Source organism: Panthera tigris, chromosome A1, assembly GCF_018350195.1.
Source record: "Panthera tigris isolate Pti1 chromosome A1, P.tigris_Pti1_mat1.1, whole genome shotgun sequence".
Lineage (NCBI taxonomy): Eukaryota > Metazoa > Chordata > Mammalia > Carnivora > Felidae > Panthera > Panthera tigris.
In genome coordinates, this window is record NC_056660.1 from 120,219,631 (window position 1) to 120,238,961 (window position 19,331).

The window sequence follows — 19,331 nt, forward strand, 5'->3', positions numbered from 1 at the left end:
AGAGAACTACAGGCCAATATCCCTGATGAATATGGATGCAAAAATTCTCAATAAGATACTAGCAAATCGAATTCAACGGCATATAAAAAGAATTATTCACCATGATCAAGTGGGATTCATTCCTGGGATGCAGGGCTGGTTCAACATTTGCAAATCGATCAACGTGATACATCACATTAACAAAAAAAAAGAGAAGAACCATATGATCCTGTCAATCGATGCAGAAAAGGCCTTTGACAAAATCCAGCACCCTTTCCTAATAAAAACCCTTGAGAAGTTGGGATAGAAGGAACATACTTAAAGATCATAAAAGCCATTTATAAAAAGCCCACAGCTAACATCATCCTCAATGGGGAAAAACTGAGAGCTTTTTCCCTGAGATCAGGAACACGACAGGGATGCCCACTCTCACCGCTGTTGTTTAACATAGTGCTGGAAGTTCTAGCATCAGCAATCAGACAACAAAAGGAAATCAAAGGCATCAAAATTGGCAAAGATGAAGTCAAGCTTTTGCTTTTTGCAGATGACATGATATTATACATGGAAAATCCGATAGACTCCACCAAAACTCTGCTGGAACTGATACATGAATTCAGCAAAGTTGCAGGATACAAAATCAATGTGCAGAAATCAGTTGCATTCTTATACACTAACAATGAAGCAACAGAAAGACAAATAAAGAAACTGATCCCATTCACAATTGCACCAAGAAGCATAAAATACCTAGGAATAAATCTAACCAAAGATGTAAAAGATCTGTATGCTGAAAACTATAGAAAACTTATGAAGGTAATTGAAGAAGATATAAAGAAATGGAGAGACATTCCCTGCTCATGGATTGGAAGAATAAATATTGTCAAAATGTCAATACTACCCAAAGCTATCTACACATTCAATGCAATCCCAATCAAAATTGCACCAGCATTCTTCTCGAAACTAGAACAAGCAATCCTAAAATTCATATGGAACCACAAAAGGCCCCGAATAGCCAAAGTAATTTTGAAGAAGAAGACCAAAGCAGGAGGCATCACAATCCCAGACTTTAGCCTCTACTACAAAGCTGTCATCATCAAGATAGCATGGTATTGGCACAAAAACAGACACATAGACCAATGGAATAGAATAGAAACCCCAGAACTAGACCCACAAACGTATGGCCAACTCATCTTTGACAAAGCAGGAAAGAACATCCAATGGAAAAAAGACAGTCTCTTTAACAAATGGTGCTGGGAGAACTGGACAGCAACATGCAGAAGGTTGAAACTAGACCACTTTCTCACACCATTCACAAAAATAAACTCAAAATGGAGAAAGGACCTGAATGTGAGACAGGAAACCATCAAAACCCTAGAGGAGAAAGCAGGAAAAGACCTCTCTGACCTCAGTCGTAGCAATCTCTTACTCGACACATCCCCAAAGGCAAGGGAATTAAAAGCAAAAGTGAATTACTGGGACCCCATGAAGATAAAAAGCTTCTGCACAGCAAAGGAAACAACCAACAAAACTAAAAGGCAACCAACAGAATGGGAAAAGATATTTGCAAATGACGTATCGGACAAAGGGCTAGTATCCAAAATCTATAAAGAGCTCACCAAACTCCACACCCGAAAAACAAATAACCCAGTGAAGAAATGGGCAGAAAACATGAATAGACACTTCTCTAAAGAAGACATCCGGTTGGCCAACAGGCACATGAAAAGATGTTCAACGTCGCTCCTTATCAGGGAAATACAAATCAAAACCACACTCAGATATCACCTCACGCCAGTCAGAGTGGCCAAAATGAACAAATCAGGAGACTATAGATGCCGGAGAGGATGTGGAGAAACGGGAACCCTCTTGCACTGTTGGTGGGAATGCAAATTGGTGCAGCTGCTCTGGCAAGCAGTGTGGAGGTTCCTCAGAAAATTAAAAATAGACCTACCCTATGACCCAGCAATAGCACTGCTAGGAATTTATCCAAGGGATACAGGAGTACTGATGCATAGGGGCACTTGTACCCCAATGTTTATAGCAGCACTCTCAACAATAGCCAAATTGTGGAAAGAGCCTAAATGTCCATCAACTGATGAATGGATAAAGAAATTGTGGTTTATATACACAATGGAATACTACGTGGCAATGAGAAAGAATGAAATATGGCCTTTTGTAGCAACATGGATGGAACTGGAGAGTGTGATGCTAAGTGAAATAAGCCATACAGAGAAAGACAGATACCATATGGTTTCACTCTTATGTGGATCCTGAGAAACTTAACAGAAACCCATGGGGGAGGGGAAGGAAAAAAAAAAAAAAGAGGTTAGAGTGGGAGAGAGCCAAAGCATAAGAGACTGTTAAAAACTGAAAACAAACTGAGGGTTGATGGGGGGTGGGAGGGAGGGGAGGGTGGGTGATGGGTATTGAGGAGGGCACCTTTTGGGATGAGCACTGGGTGTTGTATGGAAACCAATTTGACAATAAATTTCATATATTAAAAAAAATAAATAAAAAGCATTGATAAGTATTTTACTCTCACAAAATGAGGATAAAACCCCATAGGTTTTGGAACCATTACAGGGATAGCACAGATGGATACAGGGGTGAAACCTACATTTATATGGCTCTCTAGAATTTACAGTTCATATGCACAGTCTTTCACAGGAAGGTGGGTAGCTAAAGATAGTTGTCATTGACTTCCAATCTTTGGTCTTCCGGAACACATTTTTATAGTGGGCTTTCACTAATTCCATGCCTGATCCATTAGTTACCCTGGATTAAAACCCAGAGAACCTGTGTTTGACTCCCAAGTCTGCCATTTAACAACTACTAGTCACTGGTCAGAGGGATGACCTCTCTAAGCCTCCTATCTTATCTGCAAACCAAGCGTGGGAAGATAACACAGTGCAGAAAGGCATTAACTTTGGAGCTAGACTGCCTGAATTAGGATCTTAGTAGCCTTGACACGTGTAAATGACTCCACCTTTCAGTTTTCTCATCTGTACATCGGGCATAATTAAAGCAGCTACTGGCGACGATCAAGTGATTTAACCACAGGACGCGTTTAGCATATTGTCTGGTATGTGGTAAGAAGTCCACAAACTTAGCTATTACCCCTGTTAATCATAATACTCATTTTTATGGCTGCTATGTAGTTGTTACAATAGAATTTACTTTTATTATCTCAGTACCCTACTAGCATATAGTAAATGCTCAATAAATAGCCCTACATCTTGCTTACTATGACGAACCTTACTGTACCTAATCTTTTGAATGGTAGAGTAACCATGGTGCTACTACACTGAGAGTTTCTTCATAGTTAAACATACCATTCTTAATGGTGCACTTCCTATGCTTATCACCAGGCATGAAATATAATCAGTTTTTAGTAAATTTAACCCAAGATATCAAAGCCAAATGAACTGACTTTCGAAAGTGTTATTCTTGATTGTCATTTGCATACATGGAGTTTATATATTGGAAGTTTTCCTTCTGACATTTCACTTCAGTTTTCCTCACTTTCCATTAGTTCTCCATTAAAACTTTGCCCCTGGAGGGTAAGTGGTTAAGAATGAGTTTGCAAATATCTGCATTATTTACCAAACCATGGAAAGGAGGCAGCTTCAAAAGCCCTGCTTTTCATTTCCCTTGCCTCCTCAAAGGGCCACAGCCATGCATCCCATTTATTACAAGTTCATTGCAGCCACCTCCAGAATCAGCCTTAAGGGGCTGCTAAACTTTAATTGGAATGAGGAAGTCAAGACCCTCTGCAGCTTTTTAAAGGACAAAGCAATGCACCTTAGTGGTTTGGGGGCTTCTCCAAACTCATGCCACCATATTAAGAGTCTCATTCCAAAGCATAAACGTCTTGGAACAATCCTCCAGAAATACAAGCAATTTGAGTGACAAATGCAAAATTACACAATTGGGGGGGAAAAGACTGTCAAGCCAAAACATAGAAAGTAATGATTCATTTTAGAAAATAAAATACTCAAAGAAACATCAGGGAACTTGTTTTCGGCTGCAGTTAGCTTAATGAAATGGTTCTCTAAGTGGATGTTTATTGGAAATCTGTGTTTAGAAGGCTGGAAATAAATTCCATTTTTAAGTTATGCTTTTTTCCCCCCTCTCCCTCTGCATTTGCTGGCCCATTTTATTCAAAGCTGAACACCAGATATAAATAAGAATTCTTGAACTGCTTTTAAACTGCTGGCATCTGTTAGATTAGAAGGAAGTCTGATTTAGCAAAACTTAGAACAGTACAGAACAATTGCCAAAACGAGAGAATCTTTTATTTATGTTGTACAACAATATTATGTAACCAGGCAAGTTGTTCATCTTCATTCTTTATGATGAGTATATGGGACAATATATCTCTTAATGTTTGGCCAGCTGAGAGCCCATTAGCTGGTGCTGCATTATTTAGACGTTAAATTGATTTGAGAGGAAATTAATTATGTATGTTCAGCTAAAAACCATCACTGCATTCGTTAAGCTCTTATTATAAAGACCTCCCTCTGTTTTTTTTTTTTTTTTTTTTAGGGGAGAAGTGGTGGTTGTTTTATTGTTCTTCCTAGTTTCTAAAGCCTCCTGAAACCTAGTAGTTAAAAGTTAAGAATGCCATTGCTGAAGAGATCTTGGCTTGAAATGTAGCTGACCATTATCAGGGTGTTTGAATTTGGAAAGTTATTAATCTAAGCATATTATTCAACTATAAAATAGGGCTAATAATAGTATCTTCTTCATGGATTCATTCTGTGGATTAATGTACATGAACTGCTCAGCACATTGTCTGATACACAGCAGGTACTCAATAAATGCTAACACTAAAAAAAAAAATCACTACATCCTCATGAATACAAAGTTAACTTCTGCGACATGAATGCAAAGTAGTTTTGCTTTGTTTTGTTTTTACAAATCTATCTAGTTTCAGAGGGAATGCGTTAGATATTTAGGGACATGGTCTGTGCACTGAGAATAAGCGAACACAACAAGAGACTGGGAAATAGTGTTTACCATAACTGTTCTGACATAAAAGTCCATCAGTCATGGCTGGATAACAATGCTGAATAATACGGATAAGGAATCAAGATAGTGGAAAACCCAACAAGGTTTTCTGTTGGTTTGCTCTTCGTATTTTACTATAAGGATAGTACTATATATGATACATGTTGTATCACTACATCAGTATGACAATTCATTCAGTAAGGTAGATGCAATTATTGGACCCCTTTTATAGATAACGAGACTGAGGTTCGGACATGACATACAATCTTCCCAGTCGTAATAAATCAGAATAAACTCAAAGTCAACTCATCTTGCTCAGCCCCCATGCCTAACTCCTCATCATGCCTCTCAAGAAGGGATTTCTTTCCATCAGTAGTTCTTTAGTGCTATGAACCAATGAGCAATGATCTATGACTGAGGGAAAACAAAGAAAATGGCATTAGATTTTCAACACAGAGCCTCCCATTCTTACACATCAATGGGATTCTCCTGTATGTTTGGGCTACATTTCTGAAGCGCTCTCTTTCTCTCTCTCTCTCTCTCTCTCTCTCTCTCTCTCTCTTTTAACACACCTAATTTTAGAATATACAGTTGACCCTTGAACAATGTGGGGTTACAATCCAATGCTACTTGATTTATTTGTGGCTCAAACTTTTCTAGCTTTGACTATTGAGAGCTCTTTCAGTTGGTTCTTGTGTCTTTCTGACATACTCCTTTTACTGTACTTCATTTTGTTCTTGAGCAAAAGTTCTGGCACTACAGGATGCTCCAGATTCAACCTGCGTATTTTCTGACAGACCCCAAAAATCAATGGCTTCTCCAAAGTTCCTTTATTGGAGAATGGTATTAGAAACCAGTATCTGAGTGTTAGATGTGCTTGCTGCTACTGTCTGCCCTTCTTTCTAGCGTTCCTCAGCTAACAGAGCAAGGATATATGTGTGTGTGTTAACCTGTTTATATATACATACCTAAAAATACAAAATAGCCATCTCTAGTCTATTAACCTAAATATTAGGTCATACGGAAATCTCCAGTTACGTTACTGCAATGTCATTATAGCTTTCACCTCTTTTTGGCTATAGCTTCGCATAATAATGAGAAACTTGGCTTACACCATTTACATCCATTGAATTGTTCAGTTCCAGGATACATGTGTAGCAGCATGTGAACCATCCACGCATACCCATGGATAACAATTTTATCAAGTACGTACAGTATTATATGCATTTCCTTTTGCCTTTTGTCTTAAGTCACCACACTTTTACAGTTATTTGGTCAAGACCTTTCCCCACTGGCCTCCTTCAGTAAGGTTGTTTTAGACATTATTAATATAGTTAGATATTTTTGTCATAATATTATGCATTCCATCCTGAGTTCCTCTAGCCTCCTAAATGATTGTTTAATATGCAGACATCAAAGCTCACTCTTTTTGCATGCTGTAAAGTTCTACAGGTTATAATAATTTCATGCTATAATGTATCCACACTTACAGGATCATATAGAATAGTTTTTCTAGCCTAAAAATTTCTCTGAGCTTCACCTATTCTACCCCCTCCCTCAAATCTCTGAAAATCACTTTGCTACTGTCTACATTCTCGTTTGTCCAAAATGTCATACATATAGAATCATGCAACATGTACTCTTTTAGACTGGCTTCTGTTAGCACTGTACATTTAAGCTTCAATATCTCTTACAAATGGCTAACAGATACATGAAAAACAAATGCTCAACACCATTATCATCAGAGAAATATAAATCAAAACCACAATGAGATATCACCTCACACCTGTCAGAATGGCTACAATTAACAACCCAAGAAACAACCAATGTGGGCAAGGATGCAGAGAAAGGGGAACCCTCTTATACTGTTGGTGGGAATACAAATAGCCGCAGCCATTTTGGAGAACAGTGTGGAGGTTCCTCAAAAAGTGAAAACTAGAACTACCCTATGTCCCAGAAATTGTACTACTAGGTATTTAACTAGGGGCACATGCACCCCAATGTTTATAGCAGCATTAACAATAGCCAAATTATGGAAAGAACCCACATGTCCACTGATTCATGAATGAATAAAAAAGATGTGATGTGTTGATGTGTGTGTGTGTGTGTGTGTGTGTGTGTGTATTACTCAGCCATCAAAAAGAATGAAATCTTGCCATTTGCAACCATGTGGATGGAACTAGAGTGTATTATGCTAAGCAAAATAAGTCAGAGAAAAACAAACACCCTATGATTTCACTCATATATGAAATTTAAGAAATAAAGGAGATGAACATAGGGGAAGAGAAGGAAAAATGAAATAAAAATGGAGATGGAGGCAAACCAGAAGATACTCTTAACTATAGAGAACAAACTCAGGGTTGCTGGTGGGGTGTTAGGTGGGGGGATGGGTTAAATAGGTGATGGACATTAAGGAGGGAACTTGTGATGAGCATTGGGTGTTCTATAGAAGTGACGAATCACTAAATTCTACTCCTGCAACCAATACATGTTACCTAAGTTCAGTTTAAAGAAAAACTTGGAAGAAAAACAATTCACCATGCCTTTTCATAGTTTGATAACTTACTCATTTTTACTACTGAGTAATATTCCATTGTATGGACTACCAAGTTTATCTATTTACCTGTTTAAAAATGTCGTTGCTTCTACTTTTTTGATGATCATTAAAGTACTATCGATAAACATTTGCATGCAGGTTTTTGTATGGACATTAATTTTCTAATCAGATGTGTCAATATCTAGGAGCACTATCTCTAGATTGTATGATAAGACAATGTTTAGCTTTGTTAGCCAAAATGTCTTATTAAGTGACTGTCATTTTGTAATCTCAACAGCAAGGAAAGAGAATTCTGTTGTTCAGTATCTTCACCAGCAATTGGTATTGTCAGGTTGTTTTTTGTTTTTGTTTTTGTTTTTAATTAACCATTCTAATAGATGTGCATTGGTATCTCATCATTGCTCTAATTTACATTATATAATGAAAAAATAATACTGATTATCTTTTCATATGCTTATTTTTCTTTTTTTTAAATTTTTTTTAACGTTTATTTTTGAGATAGAGAGAGACAGAGCATGAACGGGGGAGGGTCAGAGAGAGGGAGACACAGAATCCGAAACAGGCTCCAGGCTGTCAGCACAGAGCCCGACGCAGGGCTCAAACTCACGGACTGCGAGATTGTGACCTGAGCCGAAGTCAGACGCTTAGCCCACTGAGCCACCCAGGCGCCCCTCATATGCTTATTTTTCATCTGTGTATTTTCTTTGGTGGCATATTTGTTCAATTTTTTAACCATTTTTAATTGAGTTGTTTGTTGTTTTATTGTTGAGTTATGACAATTCTTTTGTTTTCATTTGGGATCAAAGTCATTTATCAGATATGTGTTTTGTAAACAATTTTTCTCCCTAATCGGGGGCTTATCTTTTCACTCTTTTAACAGTGCCTTTTACAGAGCACAACTTTTTTAATTTGTTTTTTTGTTCTTGTTGTTTTGGTGTTTTGTTCTCTTTTTTTTTTTTAATCCTTATTTATTTTTGAGAGAGAGAGAGAGAGACAGAGTGCAAGTGGAGGAGGGACAGAGATAGAGGGAGACACAGAATCCAAGCAGGCTCTAGCCTCTGGGCTGTCAGCACAGAGTCCAATGCAGGACTCCAACCCACCAACTGTGAGATCATGACCTGAGCCGAAGTGGGACACTTAACCGCCTGAGCCAGGCAGGTGCTCCTGCGTTGTTTTGTTTTAGGTAAGCTTCACTCCCAGCATGGAGTTCAATGCAGGGCTAGAATTTATGATTGTGAGGTCAAGAGTAGGATACTTAACTGACTGAGCCACCCAGGCACGCTGAGAAGTTTTAATATAGTTCATGTTGTAGGTAGAATTGTGTTCCCCAGAAAGACATGACCAAGTCCTAGCCCTCAGGATTTACAAATGTGGCACTAATTAAAAATAGAGATTCTGCAGATGTAATCAAGTTGAGACTAAGACATACTGAGTTAGATTGAGTACAAAATCCAGTGAATGGTGTCTCTATAAGAGAAAAGAGAGAGAGATCTAGACACAGAAACACCAGGGGAGAGATCACAGGATGATGGAGGCAGAGATTGGATGAACTCATCTACAAGCCCAAAACACCAAGAGGTACCAGCAGCTACCAGTAGGTAAGAAGAGGCAATGAGGGATCCTCCCTACAGCCTTCAGAAGGAGCAGGCATCTGCCAGCATCTTAATTTTGGACTTCGAGATTTAAGAAATGTGAGAAAATAAATTGCTGGCTTTTAAGCCATTTGCTTTGTGGTACTTTGTTATGACAGCCCTAGGAAATTAACATTGTCAACCTTATCATTTTTTTTTTCCTTCAAGGACCATGCTTCAGTTCTGTATCTAAAAACTCATCATCAAACTCAAGGTCACCTAGATTTTCTCCATGTATTTTTCTGGAAATTTTGAAGTTTTGTTTTGTTTTTTTAATTTTCGACCCAGCCATTTTGAGTTCGCTTTGGTGAAAGGTGTCAGATCTGTGTCCAGGTTCAGTATTTCGCACGCTGACATGCAAATGTTCCACCATTTATTGCAGTGACAATCCTTTCTTGGTAGAATCTCCTTTGTACCTTTGTCAAAAATCAGTTAACTATATTGGTGTGGGTTTGAGCTATATTTTTAAATATTTGGTTATTTTCCATAGATGATATAATCCATTAAATTCTTTCATAATTTTTTATATTTGCAGCAGATTTTATTGCTCTTCCTTTCCTCTAGATCATTTATCAAAAAGAAAAAAAAAGCTTCAGTTTCTCTAGGCACTACACAAAAATGGTGATATAAATTTCTTACATCAACTGAAAATGATTCATAATCATTTTCCTATTTGTACCTCCAGGCATTGAAGAAGATAAACTCTCCTTTGGAGTCACAGATTTAGAAAAATATATATTATGAAATTTTACATGTTCATATGTGTGCTTTTTATATCAGCTGTGGAGGAAGTTTGCATTAGGGCTAAATAAGACAAGAGAGAGATTTATTATGAAATATGAGGTCCTGCCCTACAGAGGACTCATTTTGTGACTTCATAAAAATGCAATAACAGGACACTCCTCTTTCTCCTCCCCACACACAAACCACAGTGAGGCACACAGATGTTACAAAAGCAGTATCCCAAAGGATAAGAACCTCATCTTTCTTGGTGACTATTGTATTCCCTACTCCAAGCGTAGTCTCACACATCGTCAAAACTCAGCAAATATTTGTTGAATGAAAGATGATGTCATAAGCTTTCATAAGTTGCAAAGAAATGGGCAGCAGGTTGATGGACCAAAGGCTGAATCCGGGTCACAGGTATGTTTTAAGTGTCTCATACTTAAAAAGTTAAAAAATAATTTTTAAAAAACTGCAGTCATTTCTAACACGTTTAAATGAGAAAAACTCTCATAAAAATCTAGGCTTCAGTCTTAGCTTTACAAAAGTTGGAGGATTCGGCAACACTAAGCCTTCATTTCCATTAAAACTGTGCTGAACACTTATTCTCCATTTGGAGAGGGCAGGTGTTCTACAATTCACAACAGACGCCACCAATTCTAATTGTTAAAAACATGGCCAGCTTCACATATTTACCTTATCTGCCTAATTCTCATAAACATATTGGGTTTTCAACCCTTGTTATGTGGATTTGAAGTACCACTACTTACAGAGATTTCTGGGCAGGGTGAGAGGATAGTGGGGGTTAGAACAAATTCTTTGAAAATAATTTCTATTATAAGAAAATGCTATTTGTTGAGAATTAGAGCTACGCTATGTATTCTATACTCACTACTTGGCATGAAATATGTTTTATCCTTTACAATAATCCTAGGTAGTAGCTCTAATTGGTGCTTCTTTCTGTAGCTTAGAGGCTACATTCTTGCTCAAAGGCATAGCAAGTAGGCAAATAGCGATAGAAACTCACATCTGAACTCATAACCATTTCACCATGATTTAAACCACCTTGTCAACCTCTTGAGAGCAGGAAGAAATCATGCCTGGTGACCCTATGGTGATACAAATTCATTCTTTGTAGTTTAGTGTGAGCATAAAGACTAGACAAATTCAGAGCAACTTTATAACTTAGTAGCTCTGTGACCTTGGGAATGTCATTTAACTCCTTGTTTACTCCTATATTCAGTTTTGATAGTAGTATTAACCTTACTGGTTGTCATAAGGGTTCAAAAATGTAGATAAAACTTCTACAAAACTCTTACTACATAGTTAATGTTCAATCTGTGGTCACTGTTGAATGTAAGTCAGTTGTATATTTTAGAGTTAGAGAACCAAACAGGGACTCCAGATGAAAGAAATATAATGATGGGTATTTTTCCCAGATGAAAAATGGGTGGGGAGTTGTAGAGGAAAAGAAGGATCATGGACAGTGAGAAAACACCAAGCTTCAATGATTTGTCAGGGATGCAAATATTATGTTCACTCCAAACTCCAAATTAGAGGCCCAGAGATGACCAGAGGAGGCTAATAAAAGTGGAACAATGCCAAGAAACTTAAGGCCTGGTAACTTTACCCTTTTTATTTTTTCCAAATGCAAATCATTCCCCCGAAGGCATCCTGCCATGTGTCACCTAAGAGGCATTTAGCTTCCAGTTATACAACTTTCATCAAATAGTTACCAAACATATACTCTACACCAGGTACTGAGTTAGGTGCCAAAGATTCCTTAATGAACAAGAAAGAATCCAGGACCTCCCTCCAATTGCTCATTGTCAGAGTTTATGTGGTGGGAGAGGAGATCAAGTAAACAGTCAATTCCAATATAAGTAAATTATTTCACAGATTAAGTAAAAGTGTCATCTGAGCAAAGGAAAGGAACAAGATCAAAGAAGCTTCTTGGACAAAGAAATTTTTGGAGGGGACATGGACCATGGGAAGGGAGACAATACCAGACTTCATTGACCTACTTGGGAGTAAGTACAGAGTACAGTAATGAAGGAAGGAGAGAGTGCCCCAGAGAAAACAGCATGTGCAAATACTTACAGATGAGAGAGAACATAAATTGTTTGTGGGGTTTTAAGCAATTCTGAGCACCTTGGGTTTAAGAAGTGAAATTACAAGGACAAGAAAAAGAGCCCAAGGATTTTTAAGCAAGATATAGCTCAAGAAAGACTTTAGGAATTATATTCAAGTGTTTGGAATTTATTCTCACAAATGTAGTGAATCATCGAAGTTTTTAGGAAACATACACCTGAGGAGGAACACTCTGACTTCCAAGTGGCAAGAGAATTGGAAGATGATGAGTAGAAAAGATCAAAGGCAAGAAACCAACTTGAAGACACTTGCAGTAACATCTTGATTTAATTTACTCAGCCCCTTTACAGTTTCTGTAGTAGATACTTAGATATGCTGCCCAGATCCCCCTTTAATCAAGAACTTTTTGTCCCTGCTCCTGGGAGTACTCTCAGCAGACATCAGTTGTCAGCCCCATAAGTAATGACCTGAGCTGTCTGGCCCAAGGTTATGCTTCCAGGTCACCCAAAGACCCATATCCAATGACTATTTGCTGTGTTAGTATGAAGCCCTGGCCATCCGTGCCCAACACATAACAATGCTTGGTTACCGTTCTAGATCCAGAGCTCTATTCCATGTTGGGTCGTGTGAGGAAATATTTGGGCCATGATCACAATTCAACTTCTCTCCCCATTCAATTACGCATCCTTATCCACCTTTACAGGTTTAATGTCAAGAAACTCCATACCAAAAAAAAAACCATCCTGCACAGTACACTTCAAGTCTAAATCTGCTTTCTGGAGAACTCAATCTGTGACAGTTTCCACATTATATACAGTGACTTCAACAGGTCTACCATTCCAATACTAACTCTGTATTGGCAGTATTTTATCATTTTCTAACTTTACAGCATTAAGACCTTTGTTTTCCATTTGTTTTCCTTTGTTACTGTTTACAAATACCAAAGACTATACTAAAGTCATTTTGTAATTAGCCATATATGTAACTTGTGTAAGGAACTTGCTTTCTCGGAATAAACTAATCCCGGTTCATGTAGTTACATGACAGAGCCATGAATCTCTACAGTGATATTCTATTTCTGCATTTAATGCCCTATTTCCCTGAAGGTCTAGTAACTTATGAGTAGAATCTCTGCTTCAAGAGATCACTCAACTGTACTGGCCTAAAAATGCAAGTTCCTGTGTGGATAAATTTTCTTTTGACAGATATGTTGAGAAGTCTGCTGTCCAAACAACAAATATGTTTTTCATTCCATGAGAGAAGAAAATCTATCAGAGCTTTCCAAACGTTTTGCTATGAATGAGTTACTGGGAAGTCTAGATATTGATCTTCTCAGACTCTGGGCTGGTTGCTCTTGGCTGTGAGCAGCCTCATCCCTTTTGCCCAACATGTCATACTGAAGTAGAAACATCTATGATACCCTGGAACACAGTGCAGCAAACTATAGACTATGCACATGAAAGAGAAGTATTTAGTTGACATCTCAATATATACAGCCCTCCAAAAAATATTTTTAAAAATGTTTATTTATTTTGAGAGAAAGAGTGAAAGCATGAGTGGTGAGGGGCAAGGAAAGAGGGAGAGGGAGAATCCCAAGCAGACTCTCTGCTGACAGCACAGATCTCATGAACCATGACATCATAATTTGAGCCCAAATCAAGAATCAGATGCTTAACCAAGTCCCCAGGCACTCCCCCTCCAAAAATAACCTCTAAATTTCTATGATATGAGCTTATTTTGTAATTATTTTATTAAGAAAACTCAATTCTCAAACATAGCAATTAGGAAGGAGGAGGAGGAAGAGGAGGAAGAAAAAGCGTATTAATCTAATTTACTCCCCCCTAATTAGGTGAATAGTGAAAAGTCAACGCTACCCACTTTGTAGTGTTTCCCAAATATATTTGATCATGAAACCATTTTTCAGTGACCCACTGGGAAATGATGGTTTAAGTGACGTCTGTTTTGCTGCAAATCAAAGAAAACTAAAAGTTGTTTGCTGATTTGATGGCCTAAGTGTGATACAGTACAGAACAGGAAGTATCCCCAGGATGTGAATAAAAGTAACATATGTCAGATAGAAATAAATGATTGAATCACTGTTGTAGAGAATTTTAAAGCTGGAAGAATTCTTCAGAGATCATAAGACATAAGCACATCATTTTTTCAAAGTGAAAACTGAGATTCAGAATGAAAACAAAGACTTGTTCGTGCTCACATAGGAAATCGATGGAATAACCAACCACATTCGTTACATGAATGAACAAATAAATGAAAGAGTAAATAATTCCATTTAAAAACTGTACATTTTTAAGAAAAAGAGAATGAGATCATTTATGAGTCTTTGAGAATATTAATTAGGAACTAGTAATTACTTATAGCAGGAAAGACATCTGATAAGAAAAAGGATATTTCTAGAAACAAAGAAGATATAGAGAACATCGTATTCATTAATGGATGAATTCTATGAGGTCAGAATCCGAATGACAGTAGAGGATCATTTTTTAAAAACATATACATAGTGCAGTATATATTTTAATGTTATTTACTATGTTATACATTTAATAGATTATATATTTTGTTATTGCTTTCATATATTTACATTATCCAATATATAACCCAGTGTTTTACATATTTCATTTCAAATTACACGTTTAAAAGAAGGCCACTGCAGCAGTATAAAAACACAATAAAACCCATGTGCCATAATTAAATCTTAAATTTCACCACATTTGTAGTAACACTCTAAGTATGCTTGAATCTGACACGTATGACATGAATATTTTCTGCCAGTTTGGGTTTGCATATTCATTTTCTTTGTGGTGTCTTTTGAAGAGTTAAAATTTTAAATTGTGATTAAACAAAATTTATCAGTCTTTCTTTTATGGCTCATGTTTTTGGGACCTTTCTAAAAGATCCTGGCCTACTCCAAGGTGACAAAGATACTTTTCTATGTTTAATTCTGGAAATTTTATATTTTCAACTGTTAACGTTTATATGTATGATCTATCTCAATTTAATCTTGTGTCTAGTGTGAGGTAAGAGCCAAGAATGCTTGACTGCCATTTGTAGAAAAGTGATGTCTTTTCCCCATTAAATTTCATTGGGATCTTTGTCAAAATTAAATTGCCTGTATATTTTAGGATCAGTTTCTAGACTCTATTCTATCTATATGAAGATCCACACACCAAAACCATACTATCTTGGTTATTATAGCTTCATAATACATATTAAAAACAGGTTATCTTAAAAGAACTCAGCTTTGTTCTTTTTTCTTTTGTAGTTTTTCAAGTTAATCTAGCTTATTTGCATTCTCAAATAATTTCAGAATCAGATTGTCAATTTTCACCAAAAACTAAGATGAACATTTTTATTGAGATTGCACTGATTTAAAAGATCAAGTTGAAGACAATTTATGTCTTAAAAAGTTTGGATTTTTCAATCTTCAAATATGATACGTTTATTCATTTAAGGAGGCTTTCTGTTAATAACTTTTCATTTAAATTTCATCTTTCTGGGGGCACCTGGGTGGCTCAATCAGTTGAGCCGCCAACTTCATTTTGGCTCAGGTCATGATCTCACAATTCATGAGATCAAGCTCCACATTGGGTTCTCTGTGCTGAGAGCACAGAGTCTGCTTGGGATTCTCTCTCTCCCTCTCTCTCTCTCTGCCCCTCCCCTACTCGTGCACACATACACATTCTCTCTCTTAAAATAAATAAACTTTAAAAATGATGATGATGATGATGATAATAATAATAATAATTTCATCTTTCTCGATATCCAGATTTTGACCCTTGCTCTCCTTTCATTTGCATCTGTTATATAGTTTAGTATCCTTTTATTTTTTACCTTTCTAAATATCTTCATTTTAAGAGTACATTTCAGTGTACACACAGGATTAGAGCTTGTATTGTTAACCAATATGATTTTTTAAACTGCAATAAATGAATTACACCTATTTATGTTTACTAATATAAAAAATATTAAAAAATCAATCTGTCTTTTGAAAATATTTTATCGACATATTCAGGCCATCAATACAATTTGCTTTTGAATCAATTTTCCACTTCATTTGATCTCTTGATTTCATTCCTGAAAGCATGATTATATTTGTTCTAGTAATACCCTTTATACAGATATCTTTATATAATACCACTAGCACCTGCTTTTGGGGGGCTTCCTGTCTATTATCCTCTACTCTGATACTGAAGTTATCTAACTTGACCACAGGATCTGATCTGAGTAGGTAATACATAAAGAACTAGTTAAAAACTAAAAAGTTGCCATAATTATCACACTTTTCATATACCTTTCTATTCCTCTCCAACTTTTGATAGTTATACTTTATCTACATTGTCAGAACACATCACTCTAAAGAACAGTTAGCTCTAGAGATAAAGATATATTTAGCACTTACCACTGGGATGTAGTGAATTCCTAATGACTATTAGTAGTATAACTTTTTTTTTTTTAGTTAACATTATATCACTTATTTTGCCTACTTATCAACAATTCCAAGATGTCATTTTTACAACTGAATTGTGTATAATTATTAGAGTTTTCTGTAATTTACTTCTGTGATCTTACATTATTAAACCTTTGGATTTGAGCTCATATCTGACATATCCACATCCCTAGCACATGGCAAACAGTGTGGTATGATGGAAATGGCAGTGTACCAACCCCACACCTTGACTCTGCCACTCACTAGCTACAGAACTATGGGCAAATTAATGCAGCTCCATGAGCCTTAGTTTTCTCACCTGTAATGGGGATTAGTAATATCTACCTCAGAACTGCTGCAAAGACTATAATGTATATTATATATCTATTCTTAAGTTACACAAAAATCAGGTGGCCAGTATTATTCTCAATTAGTAAAAAAATGTTGAAAAAGGATGAAGAACAATTTGGATTCAGTTTCAATAACTAAGAATCTATAAAGTGCAAAGCACTATTCTGAATATATTTAAGAATGTGAATATGTGAATAGCTCTATCCACAGATCGCTCCTGTCATAGTGGAGGTCCCAAATGTCACGATGTTGCTAAGGTCAGCTAATCAGTTATTTCTTCAAGCTGATCACTGGTTTGTTATTGTTTGTGTACTTGAGCCTAGTATAAAGCCACTGTTGTAAACTTGGGCTTCACCACTATTAAGACTTTGGTATTTTGTGAACACAGTACAAATGCCCCTCTCCATATATGAGTTTTTAAGCTCTAGGATCACAGGCAATATTTGGAATAGCTCAGTCTTAGAATAATGAAATTATAGATTTAAACCTCATTGCTATCACTAACTAGTAATGCCAACTAGGAGCACTACTTTACCTTTCTGAGCTTCACAAATGGACAAGAGTAATATAAATCCTTATAATGTTCTCAGAATTAACTAATACTGATAAAGCATCCCAAAGAATAGGAAAAATACACTGTTAGTTACATTTTGTTTTAAAGCCAGTGCTTGAGGTTTATTTCTGATGCTTACCTAATCTAAATGGTGAAATCAACACTACAACCTTAATTTATCCACATAACCTTGATAATGATTGTGTGGCAATGCCTCATTTAAGGTCATCATCCAGAACATTCAGAATCTTACATTACGTTTATAACTAGATCACTAGAAACAACTAGAAAGTAGGTATGTTTAAATTCTCATGGTGAATTCATGGTCCCTTGAGTCACATCTGTAGACCCTGGGCTGGGAATCACAGGTTTACTTCATCTTTCTTTTTTCATCTCCCCAGCAACATGAGAAATGTGACAGCCACAATTGGGCAGCCATCTGTGAGCTTGATGGAAAGCATTGTGTGGTCTGGTATGTCTTTATACGGAAACATTAATTAATAGAATTCACTCTGGGTTCACCAACATTTAATTAACTAGATTAAACGAATTTCTATTGATTATAAAAAGTATGACAGCACCAAATTAAAGGGACTACTTGATTGTTACAATTATAAAGGCTCCATTTCATGATGATGGCTGTCTGCTAAAACCCCAAAAATGCAGTCAGGGACAAAGTGAATCCACTGGAAATGACCATCACGGTTGCAGGTCTTTTTATTTCTTTTGAAGCACTCATGATGCTTCTGTGGGGGCTACATAATTATCCTGAGTGACTGGAATTGTCACTGGAATTATGCTGGGTGTGATGGATTGGAGCAACTGATATGCTGCTTCATTTTCACCTTCCTAATTTGGCTTCCATTTAGAAATATGCAGATGAAGGGACATTTTCTCCTAATAACTTCTCCTGAAGTAGGTGTATTTTCTGATTAAAAAAATAAAGCAGACTACTTGTAGAAAATTGGAAAAATACAGTGAAAAGTACACAAGAAATAAAAATAACACATAATGGTTAGCATATATTGAGCATTTAATACATGCCAAGTAGAGTCCTAATGCTTTATTTTCAAAATTTTATGAATCAAATTCTCACAACACCCCTATGAAAGTGTCATTATTATTATTCACCCTGCATAGTTAAGAAATTGAAGATGTGAAAGGTAAAGTAACTTTTCCAAAATAACACAAAAAAATTACTCATAACTCCACCTTCCAAAGATAAGAACTCTTTTTTTTTTTTTTTTTCAACGTTTATTGATTTTTGGGACAGAGAGAGACAGAGCATGAACGGGGGAGGGACAGAGAGAGAGGGAGACACAGAATCGGAAACAGGCTCCAGGCTCTGAGCCATCAGCCCACAGCCTGACGCGGGGCTCGAACTCACGGACCGTGAGATCGTGACCTGGCTGAAGTCGGACGCTTAACCGACTGCGCCACCCAGGCGCCCCAGGAACTCTTAATATTTTAATAGTTTTAATAGTTTCCCTCCCATTCATATATCTTTTCTATCACGACTAGTTGGGCAAGTTTAATACTTTATTTCTGTCCATTTTACAGCAAAATTTAGAAAGGAGAGTAATAATTCCTGTTACGGAGATAACAAAACTGAGACTCAGTTTGATTAATATGCTTCAAGGTAATACAAGTACTGTCAGAGTCCAGAATTTAACCCATGTACCTCTGACACTAAAACATACAGCCTTTCCAATATATATCACGGCCCTATTTTTGCAATATTAAAGTTACATCAGTGCTAAGATTTAAGTCTTATGCTTCTAAACACCAAGACTACACTCTGTTCATTAGGTCACTCCCACTTAAAGATTCACATTGTGTGGGGTCAAACTAGGTCTACCACCATGGGACACATTTCCCCCACACACATAGTATAGAAAAGACATCAAATAAAAGAGGGTATTATTCTAATATTGAAATTACTAGGATGAAAGTCTGGAATTTGGTTGACAAATTGTTTATTTAGTATTATTCATCTCA